We start from the raw sequence: 11,493 nt of genomic DNA on the forward strand, positions 1-11,493 counted from the left end.
CCAAATTATTTCAGTGAAGTCCAGTGAGGCTGATGTGTAGTAAGCACTGAAACCAGAAAAGTGAAGTCCAAAGATAATAATTTGGCTTTGTGTCTTTAAAACTATATAGAACATGGGTTGCTATGACCAGTGCCTTCAAATTTCCCTTTCCTTTGGCAAGTGTTCCCTCCCTAGTGGAACTGTATCATAGCCTGTTGTCGCAAGCCATCCCAATCACTAAATAAAAGTTTATTTATTTGTTTCCCTTGTTTTGAATTATTCATCTTCAGCAAAAATTATAATTTATCTTTTCATATAGCTTTTCCTTAGGGAAAGAATATGCTGACCTTCTTATTAGAATGTTCTGATCTAAAATGCCTATTATAAATTGGCATTTTATGTTCTGGTCTATTTAAAATATTGATTCTCCTGGGTGTGAAGAGCTGAGGACCATATTGGTTCCTTAATCAAATTCACACCCTGCAGGTTACTGCCAGAGCAGCTGAGTGGCCTACCAAAATGACACCTCTGCCTCTTCTTTACAATTATAATTAGATGTTGCATGATTACTCAATAGAGAATGAAAATGTATTGAATACTTACTACATGCAATGGAATATGTGGCTCTCTTGCTCAGTTCTCATAATAATCTTGTAAGGTATCCCCATTTTACATCTGAGGAAACTGAAGCCAAAAGAAGACAACTTCAGGGTCCCCTAGCTAGTAAGTTGTAGAACTGGGATTTGAACTCTGGTCTTAACGACTGCAGAGCCTATACTATTTCCATTACAGCATGCTGCCTCTCTGACTATTGATCTCCTAGATGAATGACCAAAGAATGTTCATGGTAATTCAATTTAATAGATGTTTCATTAGCACCTAATTATATTTTATATTTTGAAAGGCATTGTGGGGAATGTGAAAGAATTTGCCAAAAATAAAAAATAACTCCTGGTTTCTGGAAGATTTTAATCTACTTTAACAGAAAGGAATTAAATAATAATGTAAGACAGTTCGTAATTAAGTCCCAGAATAACATTTATGAATTATAAATGCTGCTGGAAGTCAGAAATCAGTAAGGAATTAATTTAGATGTGGATGGCTTCATGGAGGTTGGATAGGTTATATAGAGGGATGTTTTAGGCAAGAGATCTAGCATTAGTGAGCGTATTCAGGTAGGAATGAGTGTAACATATTTAGGGATAGAGAAAAGACAGTCCTATGTAGAGCAGAGGGCAAGTGAAATGAAAGAAAATAGTGGGTCAATGAGTAGTCAGGGAGGACCTCAGACCTCAAACATCTGATTAATTGGTTTTTCAGGCATTGTAGAAATCCTGAAGGGTATTGTACAATACTGATTTTTAAAAAAATTATTTACTGAAAGTAAGTCTGTTACGGGTATGTGGAAAGTCAGAAGTCAAAGATAGGACTTCATTTCTGTGGACCACAGATGCCAGTCAAGAGTTAACAAAATGCATTCTCCAGCTAGGGCAGTGCTATAGAAACTTTGAGAGCAGGACCTTCCACAGGCAGCCTTTCTGCTTCCACTTAGGAGTTGGAAATATTCTGCCTCTGGCCACTTTCTAGATCTAGGACACTAACCTGTCAAGCCATAATGAGGGTGGTAGAGAGTTTAAAGCTGTGTTCAAGGGCATATGTTCAAGGATTTCATCCCTTTTAAACAAGCAGTTTGTTTAGTGAGCTTTGGAATGGCCTCATTGTGAAGAGCCAGGCTCTCTTTAGTACTTAAAGCATCTTGGAGGAAAGACGTTATGCAAGTCGAATTGATTCTATTTATGACTGCTTTGGATTTCTTCTAAGTGTCTGGAATGTCTGCTCAGAGATTACCAACTTGAGGGTTCAAAAGGCATGCCCAAGAGACCTTGCCACAAGTGGCAGCTCTATCAACATCCAGTTGTGAAAAACAGAACAGGATTCTGTGAGTATTAAGAGAGCTAGTGCTATTTACGTCACATGAAAAGGTGGCCCAAGGTCATCACTCTTACGCCAGCCTTGGTAAATTCATCATGACATGTGGTTTTCCTTATTTGTTGATGAAATGTCTCCTTTGGTGACACTCACCAGCAAAAGATAAAGTTCAAACTCTTAAACTTGTATTCAATGTCCTCTGCCAACCTTTCTTTTGATTTCTTTTTACTTCTTACCTACAAGAACCCCTGCTCTGATCAAGCAGTTCTGCTCTCTATTGCCCAAACACACTTTTTACTTTCCCACCAGTATGTTTTTGTTGCCCTCATCTAGACTATTTCCCCTACCTCCCCTCCTTACCCCTCCTATCTTTCTACTTAAATCCTACTTATCCTTTAAGAGGCAGTGTAAATTCTGGGCCTCCATGAGACAGCTTCACAGAGATTGTGGATAGCCTGCTGTTTATTCTCATGGTTGGTGTTCTCAATATAGACTCTGTTTTACATGTTTTTCAATATTTTAAGATTTGAAACTCCTAAAGGGCAGAAATTGACTCTATAATTCTGTGCACAGCCAACAGTCCTGTGTAATTAGGAACTGAAAAGTTAATGTTGTTAACAATACTGATGATATGAAGATGAATACAATAGGGAGAATAGTTGATTGTTTACTCCTAGAAATTTGTTCTACAATTTATAAGAAAAATTCACGTCGATCCAGGTTCCCCTGAAGAATTTGTATAAATGTGTAAAGCTTATGACTATTATTAGGGTGCCTCATCAAGGGTGGCTGGTATGGTACTGGGAGAGTCAAGCTAGGTTAAGTTAGCTGACTGAGCGTCTCAAACTAAACTCTTATGATCTTTCTCCTGGCCATAGAAAAAGGAGCTTCTCCATGTCAAGATCATTTTTCCACAAGTTCCTAGTCTTTCCGGAAAGTTGGGGGGGGAGGAGCTAGCAATGTGTTCCTATTTTTCTGCCTGATATTGTAGTCTTTGCAGGATATTATAAACTATCTCAACAATAGTGCCAGTGTCATTATTGCTATTGTAGAACTCTTCTTGATGATCCAGACTTCTGTCAGCAGGAGTAGCAGATGCTCCCACTGTCACCAAGGCTGATAAGCTAGAGCTACATATGCTGACATAAGGCCAGTGAAACCTAGAAACTTCCATTAGTCATTGTCTGAATCACTGACAATGACTTAAATGCATATTCAACCTTCCCTTATTTCTTACCTTTTCCCCCTCATCCCCCAGTTTTAGGTTTACCAAAAAAATGGCTACACAGGTAATATGACAGAATTACACTATGCACAAAAAGAATTGGCCTGCCGCCATTTTTATGAATACTTCTGGGTGAAACAGGCTTGGCATGTAAGTGTCTTATGAGTTGATATTGTAATTGGCTTATAGGGGATGCCACTCTCGAGACTGAAATTCTCACCGTCTGTTCCCTATGGCCTATACAGATAGCAAAGCCAGCGCCTTAATCAATGAAACATAACATATCTAGAAGACCTGAAGTTTGATCTAAAGCCAGATGCCATATGGTCCCAACTCTATCAACTAATATGTTAAAAGGTAGATAGAATACTTTTCTTATTTATTTATTCATTTACATTTTGTTCTCTCTTGTGGTAATATGCCATAAGGATGATAGAAATACATGCATCATTCAACTCTAAACCACCAGGGAGGTTTGGTACTTAGTTTTGGAAAAGACTCATCAAACAGTCACCACCAACTCATCATGTGCTATGAAACCTCAGGCAATGTAATGTGAAAACACTTGAAGAGGTTAGACTATACATAAATATTTGTAGCCTGCTGAGGTGTTTTCCAAATTGTAAAAATGTTAGAGAAAATATGAAGAAAATGTGCACCATTTGCTTAGAGAAAGAATGCTTTATATTCTATGCCAATGTCTCTTTCTTCTTTTACTTTCTTAATTTTTTTTTTTTTTGGTATTAGGAATTAGAAATATTTGGTGCAGCCTTAAGTAGAATATGATCCAGTGACAAAATATAATTGTGAATTTGTCTAGCTTCTAATCTGTTTTAACTATTTTCTTTACCTCTGTGCACAATTGGCTTCTGGGTAAAGAACCTCACTTGTTACCACCCACCTACTTCATTGATATTGACTAAAGCATAATATGGGTCCTCCTGGGGGATCTTCTGTTGAGTCAAGTTATTTCCTTTACTGGATCTTTCCCAGTATGGGGTCTGTAAAACATTCTGAATTTTTTGGTTGTTATCAAAACAGTCCCCTAAGCCCACGGTCTGGGTTCTGATTTGGATTGGAGAGTTACAGTTTCATAAGGATCAAATGAATGTGCATTTCTGGAAGGAAGGAACATTTTTTGTGGTCAAGGCAAATGCCCCTGGACATCACCAGTTTTAGACTTAGGGGCATCTGAGAAGAATGTGATATTTTTCCATATTTTAGCTTCTTGCTTTTTGAAGCTAGATTCCTAGAGTCAGTGGCATGCTCTCATATTGGAAGGATTTTTTGCTTAGTTCGGTTATAGATAGACTTGGTCATACTTCAGCCCCCAGTATTTAGGAGCTCCCTGAATCAAATGTGTATACTGAATCTGGCCTATATAATCATCGAAAATGAGAAATGTATGCAGATGTATTATAGTCTCTGCTCAGATTCAGACACTACTCTCAAAGTTAAGAAGGGGACAAAGGGAGGAGATGCACAAAGACAATTTAACAAGAATCAGGCTGTATCTTTTTTTCTGTTTCTGGTTTAATGAATCTCAGGATTTTCTTGCAAGTGATATATGGAAATAGTGGGTAAAAGCTTGGATGATTTAGTGATGGAATAAGGAGAAGAGAGTGGAATAAATGGGGATATAGATTAATTTGGTGGTGGATCAGGAAACTTGGGTGGGAGATATACATTTCTAAGAACCTCTTTTTATACTGTTTCTTTTGAAATAATTTGGAACTTGGAGAAAAATTACAACAGTACAGAAAACAACTGTATTGTCTCACCCAAGTTCTCCAAATGCTAGCACTCTACCACGTTTGTTCTCTCTCTCTCCTCTTAATCCTCCAGTGTGTATTTTTCAAAAAATAAGAACACTCTCCTACATAACCAAATGCTGACATTCAAAGAAATTAGTAGTCATACAACACTACTATCCAGTTCACAGACTGTATTCAGATTTCACCAATTCTACCAATTTTGTCTCTTTTTGCTTTCTGATCCAGCATCCAATCAGATCATGAGCTACAATTGTTTGTCCTATCTCTTAGGGCTCTTCATCCCAGAATAGTTCCTCAGTCTTTCCCTGATTTTCATGATCTTGAATTTTAAAATCTAAGGCCTTTCATTTTGAAGGGCGTTCTTCAACCTCGGGCCATCTGATGTTTCCTTGGGACTAGGATCAAGTCATGCTTTCTTGGTAGGAATGCTGCAGAAGTGATGCTGTGCTCTTCTCACTGCATGACATTAGGGGTGTGCACAATGTCTACCCATCCCTCTACTAGTGAGGGAAATTTCATCACCAGGCATCCAGGTCTGCCAGGTTGCTCTACTGTAAAATCACTTTTTTCCCCTCTGGTAATACTCAGAGTATTTGGGGGTGGAAGGAATAGGGAGGTATTCCAAGATTACACTAATATCCTTTTCTACAGCAGAACTCCACCCACTAGCCTTAGCATCCATGAGGAATCTCTTCTGAGTAAAGCACCGCTATGACTTTTGCCAAATCTGTATTTATTAGTTGGCATCTTATAGTAAGGAAAAGTTTCCCCTTGGATTAGTCTAGATTCTCCAGAGAAACAGAACTGCTGTGGACTAATGTTTGTGTCCCCTCAAAATTCGTATCTTGGACCCCTAAAGCCCAGTGTGATCATGTTTGGAGATGAGGCCTTTGGGAGATAATTACAATTATATTAGGTCATAAAAGTGGGGCCCTCATGATGGAATTAGTGCCCTTACAAAAAGAGGAGGAGACATGGGATCTCTGTCTTGGCATGCTCACACCAAGGAAGGTCAAGTGAGGACGTTATCCCGAAAGAGATCCCAGCCCATGAACTCAACCATGCTGTTACCCTTATCTCAGACTTCCAGCCTCTAGAGCCGTGAGAAATAAATATTTGTTGTTTCAGTCACCCAGTCTGTGGTATTCTGTTACAGCAATCCAAACTGGCTAAGACAAGAACCAATATATATAAAGAGATTTGTGATAATTTTACTGTAAGTAATTGACTCACATGGTTAAGGAAGCCGAGAAGTCCCAGGATCTGCACTTGGCAAACTGGATGCCCAGGTGAGCCAATGGTATAGGATCCAGTCTAAGTCCAAAGTCCTGATAACCAGAAGAGCCAACAGTGTAAATTCTAGTCTAAGTCCAAGTGCAAAAGCAGGAAAAGGCCCATGTCCCAGCTCAAAAGCAGTCAGGCAGAGAGAGAGAGTTTTCCCATACTCCACGTTTTCGTCCTAGTCAGGCCTCCCACAGATTGGATAAGGCCACTCCACATTAGAGAGGGCAATCTGTTTTACTCAGTCTACTGATTCAAATGTTATTTCATCCAGAAACACTCTTATAGACATGCCCAGAATGATTTTTAACCAAATATCTGGGTACTCTGTGGCCCAGTCAGGTTGACATATAAAATCACCCATCGTAAGTCCAACTCTTGTCAACTTGGCATCCATACATTTCTTCTTAAACCATATTTAATCTCCAAATAAAGGTAATAACAAAGTCAAAATTCTACCTGACATGGTATACCTACCCTGCAAACAACTGAAATCCCACTCACCCCTTCCCCAGAAGAGATAAAGTCTTTGATATTTACTCTTATTCTTGATATCCAGTAATTTAAATGCAATGATATAAAGTTAACAATGCTTAAATACTATGATATAAAGCCAATACCTCTTAGAAGAGGATACAGAGGGAAGAAAACAAAGATTTTGTATATAAATATATTCATAACAAAATAAGGAGGAAATATTACAGTCCTTCTTTCTATAACTGGTCACATAGTCAGAGTTTGTATTTGTAACTAACTTCTTCCACTATCCAGACTGTATTACCTTTGCTGTCAGCAAGCTCCTCAACTGGTCATGGTTTGCTAACTGGGGGAGTGATTCAAACCTTCATTCCTGAAGGGTCTGGGCCATTAGTTGTCCTGCTTGGATTGGGTTGTTGTAGTGTTCCATTGACCTTAGTCACAGGCAATGGTAATACTAAGAGATGCCCTAAGTAATCTCCCATATTTCAGACATACTCTTCCTTACCTCCATTGTGGAGTAACAGTCTAGTTTTTCTTGTTAATCAGGATCAATCATCCCAAACAGTACAGTAACTCCCTTCTTTTCCTGTGGATTCACAGGCATGAGGGAGCCCAAAGGGGTGGGTGACATCTTAACTTCCAATTCAGTGAAATCATTGTTGTATCTCCTGGTAGAAGCATTCATCCCTTTGAAACTAAGACCTCTAGGCAAGCAGAGCATAAGGCCATGGGAAGAGGAAGCAAATTTTGCTAGTGGGTCACTAGGGGTAGTAGTGAGAGGTGCCACCCCCACTTCTACCCCTTGATTCCTGGACCCATGAATTCTGGCTATGAGAGAAACAGCACCATATTTTGGATGCTAATTCAGAGCACATACAGCATTCTGGAGAATCTTGTATCAATCATATTCCTTCTAAGTCCCTAGCCAGCAGCCAAACCATTGCCCACAGCCCATGAATCAGTATATAAACACACATCTGACCATTTCTCTTTCCAAGTAAAATGAACAACCAGATGCACTGCTCAAAGTTCTGCCCACTGGGAAGATTTCCCTTCAATACTCTCCTTCAGGCATATCCCAAAAATGGGCTGTAATGCTGCAGCTGTCCATTTTCGGTTGGTACCTGCATGTCACACAAAATCATCTGTAAACCAGGCCCGAGACTTCTCTGATGTCAACTGATCATAAGGAACTCCTCGTGAGGCCATAGGTACAGGCTGGGATAATGAAGGCAATGCAGCAGGAGTCGGGACCATCAGCATTTGAGCCATTTATTCATGTACCTTACTTGTGCCTTCAGGGCCTGTTTGAAACTGATCACACATATTCCACTTCCATTTGATGATGGAGCACTGCTACGCACGCCCAACTTTATGGCTTGGTGGGTCAGACAACACTCCATTCATGATGGGAAGCTTAGATTTCATGGTAATTTGGTGGCCCATGTCTAGGCATTTAATCTCTACTAAAACCCTGTAGCAGGCAAAGAACTGTTTCTCAAAAGGAGAGTTATTAGAAGAGGATGGCAGGACTTTGCTCCAACATACTAAGGGCTTGCACTGCAATTCATCTACAGGGACCTGCCAAAGGCTCCAAACAGCATTCCTGTCTGCCACTGACACTTCAAACACCATTGGATCTGCTGGATCATAGGGCTCAAGTGACAGCCCATCCAGCTCAAGCTGGATCATAGGGCTCAAGTTCTCACAGCAATCTGACCTGTTGCAGAGCCTTCTCTTGTTCTGAGCCCCAATCAAAACTAGCATCTTTTTGGGCCACTCAGTAAATGGGCTGAAGTAATACACCTAAATGAGGAATATGTTGTCTCCAAAATCCAAAGAGGCATACTAAGTGTTGTACCTCTGTTTTGGTTATAGGAGGGCCCAGATACAACAACTTATCCTTCACCTTAGAAGGAATATCTTGACTATACCAATGGACTTCTAGAAATTTCACTGAGGTAAAGGCAGGTGAATTTTTGTTGGATTTTATTTCCCAGCTTCTGATACACAAATGTCTTACCAATAGGTCTAGAGCAGTTGCTATTTCTTGCTGAATAGGTGCAATCAGCATAATGTCATCAATGTAACAGACCAATGTGATATCTCGTGGAAGGGAAAGGCAATCAAGATCCCTTTGAACTGAATTATGACATAGGGCTGGAGGGTTGATTTACCCCTTAGGTAGGACAGTGAAGGTGTATTGCTGGCCTTGCCAGCTGAAGGTAAATTTCCTCTGGTAGTCCTTATTGATTTGTATCGAGGAAAAAAGTATTTGCATACCAGGTAAAAGGGGATATGTTAATTTGCTCAAGAAATGAAATTACATCTGGTGCAACAGCTGCAATTGGAGTCACCACCTGGCTAAACTTGTGATAAGCCACTGTCATTCTCCAAGATCCATCCTTCTTCTACATAGAACAAATAGGTGAATTGAATGGGGATATGGTGGGAATCACCATACCCGCATCTTTCAAGTTCTTGATGGTGGCACTAATCTCTGCAGTCCCTCCAGGAGCACAGTATTGCTTTTGGCTTACTACTTTTTTAGGGAGAGGCAGTTCTAGAGGCTTCCTTTGGTCTTTCCCACCATAATAGCCCTCACTCCACAGGTCAGGGAACCAATGTGGGAATTCTACCAGTGGCTGAATCTGTCTGTTCCAATTACATATTCTGGAACTGGGGAATTCACCACAGGATGAGTTTGGGGACCCACTGGACCCAGTGTGAGATGGACCCGAGCTAATACTCTATTTGATCACCACTTGATCTCCAGAAGCCCCTACTCTGACTGATGGACTACAATGACATTTGGGTCACCTGAAATTAGTGTCAGTTCAGAGCTGGTGTCCAGTAGTCCTCAAAATCAGTAGTCTGATTATTTTCTTTTCCCCAGTGCATAGTTACCTTGATAAAAGTCTATAGATCACTTTAGAGAAGGCTGGGAGAAAGATTAACAATATAAATTTTTGTCAGTGTACCAAGGTCCTTCTTCAAGTGGGCCTGGCCTCCCCTTCATTCAAGGGATTTTGGATCTGTAAACTGGCTCAAGACTGGTGTTGAATGAGGGGCTGTGACTCTGTTTTACGATTCGCCTTAAACTTTGGTTTCCTTGACCTAGAACTTTTCTGCTTATACAAATTAAGTAAGAATTTAGTAGTCTTCATATCTTTTTCTCTTTTAGGAACACCATGATCAAATAGCCAGTGCCGTAGGTCTGTATGAGTCAGATTATCCTAATTGCTGCTTTCATTCTATTGTTCATTACCATAACCATGCCCACCTGGCCTTTGGTGGTTGGGTGCTGCCGCTTGGCCCCTGCCTCTCTGAGATCCAGTTACTCCTGTTGCATTTAGGCTTCCCAATTCAATGGCTTCAGTTCCCACTGTGAGGTCTGACCCACAGAGAAGAGGCATCACAGAGCTCTTCAAGGATTCCAGGACTCCTTTCACAAATTTGTTTCTCACAGTAGTAGTGAAAGGCATGCCTTTTAAACCTTCCCAGTGTGAGTGAGTAGGTCTTAAAGAACATATCGTCTCTAATGTTCCAATCTTTCTAAGTCTTTGAATCCCCTCCTCTACATTAAACCAAAGCAGATGCTGGCATTTCTCATTTGTTCACTGTGGGCCACCCTTTGGTCCGTGTTTCAGCCAACCAAACAAGCAAACTGTGAGAGCCCTTCCTACCTCCCCAAGCTGCAACATTAAATGCAGGATCTCTGTTTAGTGAGATTGCACCAATCAATTCATCCTGATCCAAATTTATGTTCCTTCCAACATTACCCCACAGCCTCGATATCCTTTCACCCACATATTCTACAGATTTCTGTCTTTATAAACCAGGAAACTTATGTAGCTCTTTTGGAGAGTAGTGCACCTCCTCATAAGTTATACTTTGTACCTTGCCTTTAGGAGCCTGCTGGGAAGAGTCCAGTTAAAGATCAAGAAGCAAAGAGGGCTGATGGGAGTGGGTCGTGAGGAGAATCAGCATTGTCTTGCATGGCACATGGCAACTACAACAGAGGAGGCCATTAAGTTTCCTCAGGCAATGCAGGCTTCATTCACTCAGACGGAGAGGGTGAGAAGGCTGGGGCGGGGTGACTGGAGAGGCTGCTGCTACCACTAGGGGTGGGTAGGCCACTACCACTGGGTGTGGGGAGGCTATTTCTGCTGAGTGTGGTGAGACCATTTCCACTGGGAGTAGGGAGGATTCTTCCACCGGTGGGTAGAGAGGTTGCTTTTTAAACTCATCAGAATTTAGGGGCTCAATGTCCCTAGGTCCATCAGAGTCTTCCTATGCATCCCTGTTCCAAATTACATGATCCCATTCTTTCCCAGTCAAAGCCTGTACTTTAACAGTAAACACCCTGTGAGACTGGGAGGTCTATTTACATTATAATTCAGCCAAGCTCAGATGAGATTCTGTGTTTGATTTGCAGTAATCTCAGTCCTACATGCAGCTACAGGAGATAGGGATCTTCTTCAGGGCATCCATAGAAGCTTTTGGGTCATTTATGATTGAGCTGAGAATTTGAATCCTTGAGCTTATCCTTTTCTTTCACCACTTTGTCCAGCTAATTAGGAGCAACGAGGCAATTTCAATATATTTGTTAGTTTTCCAGAAATGTTCAAAAGTATCACACATGCAGTCTCCCAGCTCCTGGCTCCCTATAAATGATTGATTAGGAATATCCAATAGAGATATTTTGCATTTCTCTATTGCTGGAACGTATCATGGACTATCAATGCAGTATTTACTACTGGAAATAGATCATTAGTGCCTCTAAATCTAATCAGGTTAAAGAAGCAATTCCAGAAACCCTAG

The 11,493-nt window shown here is 40.7% G+C and overlaps 2 pseudogenes; both read right to left on the reverse strand.

Annotated features, from left to right (window-relative positions):
• Positions 1 to 6,887: 6,887 nt before the first annotated feature.
• LOC103550095 (uncharacterized) lies at positions 6,888 to 7,567 on the reverse strand (annotated as a pseudogene).
• A 23-nt stretch (positions 7,568 to 7,590) lies between these two features.
• On the reverse strand, positions 7,591 to 10,154 carry LOC103550094 (uncharacterized; annotated as a pseudogene).
• Between the last annotated feature and the right edge of the window lie 1,339 nt (positions 10,155 to 11,493).

The sequence above is a fragment of the Equus przewalskii genome, chromosome 20 (assembly GCF_037783145.1).
Source record: "Equus przewalskii isolate Varuska chromosome 20, EquPr2, whole genome shotgun sequence".
In the NCBI taxonomy this organism is placed as follows: Eukaryota; Metazoa; Chordata; class Mammalia; order Perissodactyla; family Equidae; genus Equus; species Equus przewalskii.